This window comes from Actinia tenebrosa, unplaced genomic scaffold, assembly GCF_029948245.1.
Source record: "Actinia tenebrosa isolate PJP-AT-01 unplaced genomic scaffold, QUT_ActTen_1.0 PGA_scaffold6__47_contigs__length_16458017, whole genome shotgun sequence".
In the NCBI taxonomy this organism is placed as follows: Eukaryota; Metazoa; Cnidaria; class Anthozoa; order Actiniaria; family Actiniidae; genus Actinia; species Actinia tenebrosa.
In genome coordinates this window covers 7345032-7357297 of record NW_028292583.1, presented here as the reverse complement: position 1 = coordinate 7357297, position 12266 = coordinate 7345032, and positions in this window count along the sequence as shown.

Sequence of the window (12266 nt, the reverse complement as noted above, 5' to 3'; positions counted from 1 at the left end):
AGGTATGTGAAAGGACCAAAAATAATAGCAAATAGCTCAAAGAACATCATATTTATATAGTAAGGGCACTTGGGCAGGGGAGACCACTTCACCGCTATGCAGACTGTTGTGTTTCCAAGGCAACTAAAGAAGGCTAACAAACAAGCAAATACCACTTGTGTAAAGTACAAAGGATCCATCTTTCAAGGAAGGAATGATGGCGCTATGATCAGAGCCTATAGGAAAGAAAAAGAAAAAGAAAAAGGCAGACTTCGTAACATCCATTTTTTAGCTACTAAGTAGGGACAGACCATTTGATTCCGAGATAATGTTTTTCCAGTTTAATTTACCAAAGGGATGTTTTTGTTGCCCAAATGTCATGCCTTAAACTAAGGATATTATTGCAATTTCTAACATCGATACTTCAATAAATATATATAAACAGAATTTGACCAATAATACAATTCCCGAGGCCAATAACTATTATAAGCAAGTTTAACCTAAATAAAAAGTAAAATGTGTTAATCTGGATACATCCAAACTTGAAAGTTCCAGACAGGCTTGACAGTAAAATTAATCAGACATCTGGTAATGTCGGTAACGAAAAACTTGCCATCGCTAATCACCACCACAAAGCACAACGGTGGTACAGCTTGACGGGGTCGAACTGAGAGAATTTGAAGGCGCCTCTGGTAGCCGCTATACAGTCCATGTATGACCCAGGAGCACAGCTTTAACCGATTTTTTTTTCTTTCTTTTCTTTTCTTTTCTTTTTTTCTTTTTTGTGCGTAACTGTGACTGTATAAACAATAATAGACCCCTTGCATTGATTTCCTAGAGGAATTGTTCTGGGGGACAAAACAATAGGCCGTCTTTTCTTATACAAAAAAATCCATTGTTTTGTCCCCCAGAACAATTCTAGTAAATCATTGCAAGGTGTCTATAATAGAATTCATGTTACCTTTGCTAATATCTTGAATGTGTCCCCACTATCGCCACTATAAAGTGAAACAACTTAATTGTTTCAATTTAAGACCAACCAATTCCAGTCTGATTGGTTTGACGTCAGTGCCTCACTTACACGCCATTCCTTCTTACGGTTACTAGGCGTTGTTATCAAAAGAAGCTGCGGGATTTTCCATCGTTGCGAGGCGTCTCCTGACAAACAACTTAAAAGTGAGATATTCTTCTTATGTTGAGAGGGCTACGCTGAACTTTTTTACGAGCAGCATTTGCTGCTCAAGGTTTTAATTATTCCAAGTGAAGGTTAAGTAATTGAGAACTTTTTTCGATTTGTTTCAGTGGTTTTTGTGAGCAGTTACACCTGGAAATACGCCTCACAGCTCGAAAACTCTAAACATGTTTTTTAGTTTGATGAAGAAAAAAGCCACACAATTTTGCCATATTAAAAAATGACAAATTTCAAACGGTCATATAAAAAATGACAAACGGCTTTGAAATATTGAAAAATTCTAACGCGCACACTAGAACAATAAATAATAGCTTATATTCTTAATTATATATAAATAATTTAAATGATTAATTATAATTTGATTACATTGCTTAAATAATCATCTTTATCATCATCATCATTCTTCTTCATCATCATCATCCTTTTCATCATCCTCTTCATCATCATCATCATCATCTTCATCATCATCATCCTCTTCATCATCATCATCATCTTCATCATCATCATGTTCATGATCATCATCATCTTCATCATCATCACCATCATCTTCATCATCATCATCCTCTTCATCATCATCATCTTCATCTCCATCATCATCATGTTCATGATCATCATCATCTTCATCATCATCACCATCATCTTCATGATCATCATCGTCTTCATCATCATCAACATCATCATCTTCACATCATCTTCTTCTTCATTATCATCATCATCATTATCATTACTTGTACGATTAGCTGCTACGTGTACTTGGTAATCGTGTTGTTATGGTTTTAATCAAAACAGAAAAATAATCAACAACGCGGTGTTATTAAGCAGCAGTAAGGGGGACTCGCGATCACCATTCGGAATCGCCCGGGAATTACCCGTGTTTATGCACTAGCGTCCCCCGCGGGAATTACCCGTGTCCCGTTATATGTTGCGCGAAGATTTCCTTACTGCTGCTATGTTTGCGAAGGTTAAAATATTTGTGTCGCAAACGGAGGATAAAATATTCCTTAGATATAGATGGACACCATCAAAAGCATTAGTAACAAGACTGTGCGCCGACTGCGAACTCAGGTGCTGGACCGCTTAGACGCCGACTTTGCCTTCACGACATTTATGGAGGGAGATACAGATGAGACGATGAGCGAGGAAAGAGCAGAAAGGATAATTGACTTAATGCCCGAAGGTAATTACCGCCTGGAGTTGACGTTTATAAAGTATTTAGACGGCAAGTGGATAATAGAAAAGGGCAGGAATCCAATACGGGCGTCTGGCAGGAAGGACCTGTTCGTTTTAAACAAGGACACGCGTCCTGGGGCGCTGGTGGGCATCGACATGTTGTTCTACGAAGTTGCTTACCCGGTCACCGTGGTTATTTACGGTGCGTATGAAATTAAGAACCCGGACGTTAAGAAGCTCAAACCAATGCGGCATCCGGGTAACTGCGTGGGTAAGTTAGTTAGAGAGTTCTTCGAGGATTCCTCTAGGGGAGGTAAGCTTACGTTGAAGAGAAGAGAAAGCCATCAGGAAATGGGAGCATGCTACTCGTAGGGCAGGAGCCACCATTGAAAACATCAAGAAGTTAGAGGTTGCTTTAGAAAGGCGCATACACGTGAAAGACATCACCGACGGCTTCATTTACTCCGGGACGCACAAGTATGGGGGCCGGGGTGCGCCTATCGTAATTTACCAGCATAACGCACATGCGTGGAGGGAGTTAAGGTTCCCAAAGAAGAAGGAGACGCGCGTTTACAAGGAGTCGCCGCTTGCAGAACTAATGCACGAGAATTCTATTTGGTTAATGGATGCGGAGGGAAGTCAATTTATGACCCAAGATGGTACTTTGTATCGTCCTGAAGTGGAACAGCTGCGCATTCAAAGCGCCTGTGAGACTTTAGGAGAAGACTTCTCCGACGAAGTGCTTAGCAGTCGCAGTTTGGACTTCTTAGCTGCAAAGAAAAGAAATGGGTGGAAATCCACACCGGAGGAGTTCAAAGATATAGCTAAAGCTTGCGTAGAACACGGTCACGGCGGTCTGTGGAACATGGAATACGATGAAGACGAATACGTGTCGCTGGATATGAAACACTGTTACCCCGCAAGCTTCAAAGGCCTGGGGGATTGTAAGGAATATTATGATAGATACGGGCATCCAGACTCGCAATTCTTTCGTGTTGCGTTGGATGGTCACTACGACGCCCCAGCAACGGGGTTTGTACGGTTGACCACCTGGAAATTAGCAGCGGGTCTGCACCCCATAATCTATGCGTGGTATGGGAAGCACCTGCAGGAGAAAGAATGGATACCGGTGCCCCTATTGAAGTTCTTTGAAGAGCGCAAACTTTTAAAATACACAGCGCATGAAGCCATACTTTGTCACAGCGCCTTCACGCAATGGTTACCGGAGCATAACCCCACAGCGCGTGTGGTCATAGGTAAATTCACGCAGGGCGCTAAGGAGGGTGAAAAACATATGCAGCGACGCCTAATAACGGACGCCGGCGAGTTAAGCTTCCTCATCAAGCGCGCGCATGACAAAGGAACGATGGTGTCTGTAGAGAAATGGGACTACCTTGTCGACGATAAACTACACGAATGGAATGCGCTGTGTTATTATCAGGACCATCGACCGCAGTATTACCATCTGCGTGCCAGCATGCTCGCATATGCGCACATTAACCTATTAGCGATGCTGTTAAGATTTGACAAAGAAGACATTCCACGCGTAGCCACGGATTCCTTATACGTGAAACCGCACGTGTTGGAAAAGATGAAGGAATTCTACACTGCCGATGAACTTGCAGAAAGTGGCCAATGGCGCGTCAAAGATGAGGAGATAAGGTCTTGGAGGGCACGTGTAGAATATCACGGAGAACACACCCGCGGTTCCATTACGCCTACCAAAGAGCCTCTACCTTCAGTTGCGGACCCTATTTCCTACCAACGCTTCTCTTACCTCTATGGTACCGGCGGCAGCGGTAAAACTACGCGCGTGTTAGAACTCTTTCCTAAGATAAAGGTGCTAACGCCAACACATCGTTTGGAAAGAGAACTCTGCGAAATGGGCCACGACGCTCAAACGTACCACAGCTTCTTCCGTTGGAATGGCCAAAAGTGGGTACCAGAAGCCATCCACGACATACCTCCGGTGATACTTTGGGATGAGATTTGCACCGTTCCTTTAGAAATCCTCAAAGAATTCGTAGAATTCCTCCGTGGAAAGTGTCAAGTAATATTCGCCGGAGATCCCTGCCAGCCTCCTCCAATAGCCGGAGAGATGCCCCACGAATGGCTGAAAGATTTCGTAGACCATGCGGAGGAAATTAACACCGACTACCGCAGTAAGGATCAAATAAGAAACCTGAAAGCGGAATTGAGGGGCCTCAGTGACGCCGAGCAATGCAAAACACTGCGCAAACGCGTACGAGCGAAGAAATACGAGGACTTTCTATACGCCTGGCACCCTAAGGATCTGGTGCTAAGTAGTAAGCGCGCGGCACAGTCTCGCATACAGAAAGACTTACTCAATATACACCGAGAGCGCTTCCCTACGCATTTGGTGCCCGTTTCTTACAAACCCCACGACACCCGCATGCAAAAAAGAGACGTCTGGGTACCTGGTACCGACATCCAACTGCAGAACGCAGTAACGCATGATAAAGCCTGGGTACCCATAGAAAAGGTGGAAAAAATGACCTCCCATCCAGACTGGCGCTTGGGCTATTGTATGACAGTCCACAGCGCGCAAGGGCTTACCATAAAAGAAACCTTATGGATCATAGACCAGCGGCTGTGTTGGAGCAACCTTATCTACACCGCCGTAAGCCGTGTGGAGTATGCCAAACAGTTAAAAAGAGCCTGGGGTCCGCAATTGCGCTACGATAAGACCCCAGAAGACGTAGCCAAAGAGAACATTGCTAAGAAACTCCTTCGCTACAAGCGGCACGACGAAGAAAAAGATATGACGTTCGACCTATGCGTGGACGACGTCTATAAGAAAGGGGCGCGGTGTGCCAAGTGTAACATACCTCTACTATGGAGGTTTGACCCAAATGACGATCAGCAGTTCTCCGTGGATCGCATAAATAATAAACGCGGGCATTGCAGAGGCAACGTAAGGCTGACATGCCTAGAGTGTAATCGGGCGCGTGGAGCAGCACTACTTTGAGTCTTTGGGGACTATGAGCAGCTCTTCCATGACAAATCCACGACTTGGGCCATTTAGGTAATACAACACGGGTTGCCCTTCCTTGGTGACGGACTTTGAAATCTCATACGTTTCCAAAGACCAGTTAGGATCCGTGGCTCTCTTACTGCCACCTTCGAGTTCCCCCGGCTGATAGAGGTATCTGACCACTATGTCGCGGGGTAGCTTTTTTTCCTTCAGTCCGACCGCCCTCGAACTTCTGACGTAGGACTTGTGTTCCACGTGTTTCTTTTTTATGGCATCCTTGGGTTTTATTCCCGTAGCCCTGGCCGCCTCGTTGTTCAAAGCCGCGACGACCTGGGGGAGCCTCTGAGTCCATTCCCTGTTGCGTTTGGAGGGATCTTCCAGCTCTTTCCAATACTGGTACCCAAAGAGGCGCTCGGCCAAGGTCTTGTTGAATCTTTCGACGATGCTCTGACCCCTGTGGTACTCTGCCTCGGCTCTCCTAATTTTAGTGCTGTGGTCTTTCAGGGTCTTAATAACCACGCCCATGAACTCCGTCCCCGCATCCACTTGCAGCAGCTTAGGCCATTTCAAGACGCGCTTATAAATCCTACCTAGGGCTTCTGCGACTTCTCCAGAATCCTTGCTGGTTATGGGTTCGGCGTCCTTGTATCTGCTTGCGATATCAACTACGGTCAAAGCGTACCTATAGGTCTTTTTTCTCACCTTGTCATGTGGTAAGAAAAGCAAATCTGCCTGATGAACTTCATTAGGGGTATTTACGGTAAAGCTGGGCCTGGGAATGTACTTCGGCACGGGAAGATAAACCTGCCAGATGGTTTGTTTTCTTAGCCAGTTCTTAGCCGTTTCTTCTGATACCCTGGCCGCGGTCGCGAGTTTCTTGATGGCCGACGCTCCTTTCCAATAGCCTTCGGGCCCATAGTAAATCCTCTTGAGTTTGTCCTCTACGCGGCCCATTATATGAATTCCAGGACGAGATTGATCTTACGTCCGTTAAAATCCACCGTCTTTCCGTCCACCTTAATGGCGATGTTTATGCTTTCTACCAAATTGGACAAGTCATAGCTTAAAGAAATGGGGGTGTATTCTACCAGGTCAAATGGATTACCTTTGGGCAGAAACTTGGACATAAGAGAAGACTTTTCTCCATTGTTGTAACTATTGACCAAGTCGCAATAGACTTCGTAAGAGGATGCGACTTTCCATTTCACAGGTATGGCTGTGTCGGTAATTGTCTTGCCCGAGGCACATAATAAAGATCCCAATGGGTCAAGCTTTCCAAAAGTTACTGAATAGTTTGGCATATTATGTTTGAGGGTCATTTCGTGCGGCAATCCTGTGGTGAGCGTATAACCGTGTTTTGCTAATTCCTTAGCAAGGGTGATTGGTGTGTAATGTCCATCGGGCAGCAATACGCCTTGATAATTGCCGCCGCCTTTATGCTCAGTGATCAAGGCATTGACTAAATTATACCAAGAATTGTACAAAGAGCAACTAACCAGCCGAACCTTATGGGCTTTGATGGGGGGATTCAGATAAGTGGTAAAGTTATTCTTGTCGCTTTCCAAAAAGACGATCATATATTTCAGGAAACACAGTTCCCCTTCGTTAGAGCAGATACGCCAAAGCTACGCCTCCGGCCAGCCCTGCGACTCCTACGAAGACCAATTCGTTGTCTTTTTGTTTCTTAGAAGGCTGGTAGTAATTCTTAAACTGAGGCCTTTTTAACCCCGTCAATGCCGTGGGGTGTGCTTGCGCATAGAGCTTAAAGGCGTAGTCCGTGTTTTCGAAGTTCTTATCCGCCTGCATCTTGTCTTGGTAGTTCTTGTCCAACCAATCCCTGTAAGCTTGTCTTTTTTCATTCCAAGCCGCCACGTCTCGCTGATATTTCTCCAGCGCTAAGTCGTGTCTCTTCCTCTCGGCGGCTAATTCTCCGCTGCGATCGCCTCTAACTAATCTATCCAAATACTGACCACCATAATTAGCTCCAGTGAATGCTAAAGCTGCAATAACTCCACCTGCGACCACGCTAGCCATTATATATTAGAAAATCACAGGGATTTTCACGAGTTACGTCGTAGGTAGGTACTTTTCCTTCCGTAGGTAATCCTTTACCATGATAGCCCCGCCTACGGCAGCGGTCATCTTAGCAAAATTAGCGAAGCTCTTGCTTGGGTCTTCAGTAAAGTCTTCTTTGAGCACTTTCTTACCTACCCAACCAATACCCGCAACGATGGAAGTAATGATAGCTGCTTCTTCAACAGTTTTCAATAACGCGGTTGACATTATATTACAAAGCGAGAAGGTTATTACTCCATTTCAGGGATCTTACTTTTTCTAACAGCCGGCTCCACAGGTGCGTGCACGGGCGCGTGATATGTTGGTGGTTCTACCTTTTTCGTTGCCCGCCATTGTAAGTAAAGGCTGCCTGCTGCTATAGCAACTCCTAACGCGCCAATGACGTACCCAGGATTAATGAAGGATTCCTCTTCTTTTTCCTCCACCTTTTCTTCTTTTTTGGCTTTGTTCTTTTTATTCATCTCCGCGAGCTTCTTACCGGCAGCAACTCTGCCTGGAGATTTAACCTTGGTAATCTTTTGCTCCTCTTGGGGCTGCTCTACCTTCGACTCTGGTTCACTCATTTATATCTAAGGACTTGAAGGACTTGATAAGTACTTGACTAAGTACTTAAGGACGACTTGGAAATAACCTGGGCGCGACCTGACCAAGTACTTAAGGACGACTTGACTAAGTACTTGAGGCGACTTGATCAGGTACCTCAGCAAGTGCTGCCTGGAAGACCTTTTCGACTTCTCTGTCCTTCTTGAAGTCCTTCCAAGACACCAGTACCTCCTTCAAGTCGACATGCTGAGCTACGTGAAGTGCCGCAGAGGCGACTGCCATTAACTTACCGCACTTCAAAGACAACCACCCGCAGGTTATCTTAAGTTCTTGGGCGATGACATAGTCCTCGCTTATGTCCTTCCGCAGTTGCTCCACGTCGTCTATGGGCAGCGCAAGTCCGAGAAGCTTGGTGGCCAGCTTAATGGCTGAGTCTGCTACGGCGTCCGTGGTCTTACTTGCAAGGGCGGCCTGGTACCTCTTATGGAACTTCTTAACTTCCTCTTCTGACAACTTATTAACTTGCTCATGGGTAAGTTCCTTGCCTATCATTTCTTTACACTTCCCCGAAGACACAAGGATGTTAAGTTGTTCCTTAAGGTTACTTTCGTCTAACTGCGCGGGGACTTCATCTAAGAGCTGCTCAATGTCCATATATGTTAATGGAATACGGAAACCTCAAAGAGAAGATCATTTTGGAATGTTGGTGCGTTTTTAGGTGCCGCATGTATTCGTGTAACTGTTCCTTGCTTATCTCGCCGCCGTAGTCGCTTAAGATGGTTTCCAGGTCAGACTTACTGGGCGTATAAAATACTACGAGAGAGCCTATGTTTTCCCTGAAGGGTTTAGAGACACTGGTAAGCTGCTGGGAAAGCAACCAAACGCTGATATTGTCATGCCTACCGCTGAAGGCGAGTTTAACGAGCTCGGAAGTGCGTCTTTTTACGTCGTCCCCACAGGCAATGTCATCCAATATGAGGAGCGTCTGCGTATCTTTAGGGAATTGCTTATGCCAGAACTTCAAATGGCTGGATAACTCGTTAGGGTCTAAGATATCTACAAAGAAGTCGTCATCGTTCACTCCTATACCCGTCCAGGTGCGGTTATTCACGTAGGTGGGGCATAATAGCACGATATAGTCAAAGCGGTATCTAAAGGGTCCTAATAGCTGCTCCACTACGAATTGGGTCTTTCCGCAGCCGGTGGGTCCTACTATCAGAGCATTGCAGGGAATATGGTTCGGATCCATTATATATACGATGGACCCAGTGGACGCAGTAAGAAGGATTGCCACCGACGCAAAAGATAAAAGAGACACCATAGAAATGCAAAGGGAGGAGATCGATCGGTTAAAAGAGCGCGTGCAGGAATTGTACGATGAAATGTGCGGTCTGAAGCGCGCAGAAAGGTTTGGTGCGCTCTTGACGATGGCGGGCTGGGCTAAGGAGTCCGTTAAGGACTTCATGCGATATCCCCCGTAGAATGTTGACAATAAGGTTAAATCTTTGTTAAGTATATATGGAAACTATTTCAAAGAGTGTCTCAGAATGTTGACGTTTAGGTTAAATCTTTGTTAAGGATGCCTGGAAACTATTTAAAAAGTGTCTCAGAATGTTGACAATAAGGTTAAATCTTTGTTAAGTATATATGGAAACTATTTCAAAGAGTGTCTCAGAATGTTGACGTTTAGGTTAAATCTTTGTTAAGGATGTTACATGGAGGCTAAGATATTGTTAAGTATATATGGACTGCTTGTTGTGTAAGAAGGTGTTCAGCACCAAACAAAGACTTCAATACCACGTTCGTCGCGGCGTTTGTACAAAGAAACCCCTTAGCCGCGCTTGTAAGGATTGCGGTAAGGAATTCAGCACCGTTCAAAAGATGCAACAACATCAGGATAAACGCATTTGTGGGCTTTGTAAGGACTGTAATAAGGAATTCCACAACCCCTTCGAAATGCAGCAGCATCTGAAAAGGGGCGTCTGTAATCGAACCAGACAGTGTAGTTTCTGTAATAAGATACTTAGTAGTCGTCAACGTTTACAGACGCACCGGAGAACGCATGAAGTGAATTATAGGTTTCTCTCCCGCGCTTACGACTTGGAAGGCGTGGATTGTTACCAATGTGCGGATATGATGAGTCGCTGCCCGCATAAAGAGGATTACTTAAGGAATCGCATAGATTACCATAAGAAGATAGTCCGTACTTTCCCCTCTTTTGAACGCGCCGAAGGCGTTCCGTGGACTAAAAGGGAGTATTGGAGGCAGGAGTGCGATCGTTGTGGTTGCATCAGAGAAGAGGAACATATCTTCAACTGCCTTAACAAAGATTTAACCTTATTGTCAACATTCTGAGACACTCTTTGAAATAGTTTCCGGGGTGTCTTAACAAAGATTTAACCTTATTGTCAACATTCTGAGACACTTTTGAAATATATGATACGCATCCTTAACAAAGATTTAACCTAAACGTCAACATTCTGAGACACCTTTTAGGTAGTTTCCACACATACTTAACAAAGATTTAACCTTATTGTCAACATTCTGAGACACTCTTTGAAATAGTTTCCGGGGTGTCTTAACAAAGATTTAACCTAAACGTCAACATTCTGAGACGATACGCAATAGCATTTCTTGGGCCTTTAATAGTTAAAGCAGGGTTTGCGCAAAGAGTCTCAAATCCTGATCTTATTTTTATTGTTGTTTGTTAACAAAACAACAAGAATAATAGGAACCCCTTTTAAGGAAGGTTGTAGGATATATGCTAGCCTACGCAGCTGCCTTTCTGGGAGGCATTCTAATTACCCTTTCAATATATGGACTGTATTACTTGCGAACTACCTGCCGACTGCATTACCCCTCGTAAGCCACCGATACCCAAACCGCGTAAAAAATACACCTGCCTTCATTGCGACAGGGTATTCTCCGAAGGATCCTTTGTGGGGCATTGGTGCTCCGCGGATCCTAAAGCGCAGCGGACTTTAGCAGACGCGCTTAACTACAAAGAGGAGATGGAGTGACTCTTCTTTCAATGTCAAACTTCCATCGGCCATTTACCTTACCATAGCTGCGTAAGTGGGTGAATTCCTCGCCCTGAATTACGTACCGCACGCAATCCGGCGCCCAAAGGGAATATTCCTTGCCTTCTAAGTCTTTGAGGACTAACCGTAAACGGTCGATGTCTTCGAAGACGACGTAATTTTTTATTTCGTATGCTTTACCGCAAATCAGGTCACGCCAGTGTATTTGGTTGACGATCATTATATCTATGAAATATTCTTAAATGCGTTGCCCTTGTCTCCGTAGTCTTGAAGCGTTTGCAGCACCACCGACAGGGAATACGGATGCCTTCCGCGTAGTTGCTAAGGGCACGACAGATGACGTCATAATCGTTGCTAACCATAGTTAGGTAACCATTCGCGTCATACTGCGAAATTATCTTGCGTTGGTCTGCGGAGAGTATGCCATTTCCTTTCGGCGTCTTTAATTCGATGCAAAGCCCTTCATACTTTAAATGCGCGTTCAGTATTAAGAGGTCGGGTTGACCCCTTTGATAACCCTTCTGCCAGCATTTTATGCGTTTGCTGGTAGAATCCTGCAATTCCCCTAAGCCGGGCGCTATGAGCATCTGTGGGTAGAAGCGGCGTATGTAGTCCACGACTTTCTTATGCAGGTCAAACTCATTTTCCATTTTGAAGACTAACTTGTTAGGACTATCGAACCGCCTTTCTATTTCATACTTACCCGCTTTCCTTAGCGTAGGCAGCACCTCTTCAAACACCCAATCACGAAACTCCACAGCTTTGGGTAGCTTAGAGCTAAATATCAGTTCGTACAAACCAGGTTCGGAGATAAACACGGCATTTGGTTGTGAGGAACGATTCGTTCCCCCTTTTAGATCTTCCCACCTTTTCTGGTACTTTTCAGAAACGTGATCTCTAATCGCCTTCCTGGTGTTTTCATAATTTAACGCCAGCGCAACCTCCTTTGCTTTGAAATAAAGTTTATCGCCTTGCACTATGCATTGCAGTTTGGTTTCGTTGTTTTCGAATACGCGAAGCATTATATACCAACGATATTTTTTTATCAAAAGGATGAGCGAGTGGATCAATAGGCAACGCTCTTTAGCTGATTCATTTCTACGCTCAGTTGCGCGTCAGACACGACGAAGATGTAGCAGTTTATCTTGTCAGCATCCTGCGCATCGGTGTTCTTGGTGCGCTTGATCTCCAATGTTATACCATCCTGCGTATTTACTAGACGCAAACCCTGCCCATGTAGGTCTTCGTCGTTAATGGTGCGCATGTCAAT